Raw genomic sequence first — 2939 nt, 5'->3', positions numbered from 1 at the left:
TTAGAACTCATCCTGTCAATTTCTGGCTTTAAGTGGATATAGTGAGAGGACTTGGCTTTGAAGTATTTCTGACATGTTAGGGACAGATAGCATCTACTTTGGGAAGATATTCTGCTGGGAGTTTTTGATCCTGTTTTCCATGTTCTGTTGTCTATCTTTCTCATTTGTTTTCTATGAGTTACATTGGGCTCTTTGAATATTGTTATAAAGTCTAATCATTAATCATTACATTAAAAATTTTTTATTTTATTTTTACTTATGTGTAGGTACACATGCCCATGCATCTGTGTACAGGTGCTTGAGAAAGCCTGAAGAGGGTGTGAGGCGTCCTGACTGGAGCTACAGCACCCCGGGGCTGCTGGGAACTACGCTCTGGCCCTCTGCAGGGACAGCAAGTACTCCGATCAGCTGAGCAGCTTTCTATCCTTCGGTCACATCTTTTTTCATTTATCATTTTACTTGGGATTGTTGCGGCCATGACGTCTTTATGCCTAACGAACGTATCATGGTCTTCTACTGATGTCATCCCACCACAATGTCACACGAAGTATAAAACTCTTACCTCCCTTTAGCCTTCCCTGTCTATAAATCGTCTCAAACACTTTTGCACGGACAATTGGAGCTGTGTAGACAGGATCTCAGTTCTTGCTTTATGGTCAAGGATAATTTAGGAAACAAGATAGAGTCCCTTTAACTTGTTGGATAAGTATGCTTTTGCTTGTTGTCTATTGTTGTTGTTGTTATTGTTTTGCTTTGTTTTGTTTTTGTTTTGTTTTTCTGGTGGCTCAAGTGACTTCCACCCTCCCCTTTTATAAACTCTATTTCTATTTTCTAGAGCTGTTATTTTAAGGTGGATTTACTGGTAGAGTAAGAACTATGCTAAGTTTTTCCTCGTGTTAACACGTCGATTCTTCTTGTTCCTTGAATGGTAGTCTCAATGGGCATCTTATTTATATTTGACTGTCATCTGCTTTTAGCTGTTGGAAGCTGGGTCACTCCCTCCAGTTGCTCCAGTTTCTGAATCAAGGTTGCTGCCATTACAGTTGTCTCCCCAGACTTGCGTGTTGTTCTCCCGTTACCATCCAAGGTTTGGTTCTGTCTTCAGTTTGGGGAAGCTTGACTGTGTGTGCCCAAGTATGGCTTTCTTTGACTGGATCTTCTTGGATCTCTTACAGCTTCTTGAATCTGTATTATTGTTCTCAAAGTTGGGACATTTCAGCCATTTATCTGAGGACAAATTAAACCCCACCCAAGCTCTCCTCTCCCTCTGCAGCTCTGATGACATAAATATTACATAATCTTATTTTTTATGAGCTAGCAAGTCATAAAAGCTTGGCTTATGTTTCTTTTGATCTATTTTCTTCTCGGTTCCGAGTGAATAATTTGTATTGTCCCTATTTTCTAATTCAGTGACTGGTTCCTTTCTATTCTGTCCTTGAACTTACCCACCAAGTCTTTCTTTTTAATTACTTTCTTAATTTTTAATAATAAATGTTTATTGTGGCAAACTCTGCGCAACATAAACCTTACCACACTAATCATGTTAGTCGTGTTATGTGTGTATTGATGTATCGCCATCATCACTGTCCTTCTTCCCGACTCTTGGAAATTATACCCTTGTGTTCTTCAGATGACACCCATTCATTCTCCAGGTTCCTCCTACATCTTCCAACTGCCATTCTATTCTCCATTTCGTGTGTGCAAGATTTCACAGGACTTAGCTTATTGGTTAGCGGTTCATTTCGCTTAGCGTATTGCTGATGTTTATCGACATTGTAGCATGTATTAGTCCACACGCTGTCACCATAATAGAATATCTGATAGAATTAATGAATAAGGAGGAGAGGCTTAGTTCAGTTCATGGTTGAGAAGCTCTAATCTAGACTGTGTGGACCTATTTGTTTTAGGCATCTGGATGGCAATGCCAGGCAGTGTGTGGCAGGAGCCTGGCATCCTACAGTTTCCTTCAAGGGTGGTTCTGTGTGTTTCCCACAGCTTCCCTTGGCAGGATGGCAAGCATAGATAAACGTTCAAACTTCAGACTTTTCTGGGATCACCTGGTAAGGGTACAGCGTGTCTCATTATAGCTTGGCACGAACAGAAATCTAGGGAACTGGGGATGCAAGTCAGTGAGAGAGCATTTGCCTAGCACACCTGAGGCAGTGAGCATAGGAGAGCAGACACACACACACACACACACACACACACACACACACACACACACACACACGCATGAATTCTAGTTTGTCCCTAACCTTCACTGCTTCACTAGCACAGACAGATAGTGCCACAGTGTCCTCTGCTTATTTGGTGGCACAAAGTGGTTACCGTGTGTCAAAAGCTCTGCCAGGCCACCCCTCTTCCAGTCCTTTGGGTATTTGAGAACCACCTTCTGTTGAATCTATTTTTATTCCAGGCTCTTTGGCATTTCCAGGTTGCTGGTTTCTCCATCTCCCAATCTGGGATATAAGAAGCACAAAAGGAACCTCAGGGAAGTCAGTGAACTTAAGTCTGGGCTGTTCTGTGAGTCTTTCCAGCTGGCGGGTCTTGTCCACTCCAGCTGTGTCTGCTCAGCATCCAGTGGGAAGAGCAGGGAAGGTGGTGCCTATTCTGTATCTTTGGAGGCAGAAGTATGTCCATGCATTGCTTGAAGAAAACAAAACTGATCTTTAATAACATTAGAGGAATATGAGGTAATAAAGAGGCACTTGTTTCATCTAATCCAAGGACAGTAAGATGGGTAGCCATGACAGACGTGATGGTTAGAGGTGGGAACTGCTCTGCACTGAGCACGTGCTGTGAGATTTGTAATCTCCTCAATTTGCATCCATCCTCGACCATGCAAGATCAGTTCCTGTCCTACTTTTCAGTGACAAGAAACAGTGTGAGAAAAAGTGTCCCAAATGTGTGTGATGGCACATGCTTGTCACCCCTACTTT

The sequence above is a fragment of the Mus musculus genome, chromosome 9, assembly GCF_000001635.26.
Source record: "Mus musculus strain C57BL/6J chromosome 9, GRCm38.p6 C57BL/6J".
NCBI classification, from domain to species: domain Eukaryota; kingdom Metazoa; phylum Chordata; class Mammalia; order Rodentia; family Muridae; genus Mus; species Mus musculus.
The sequence above is the reverse complement of the archived record's forward strand: the minus strand, read 5'-3'. Positions refer to the sequence as shown.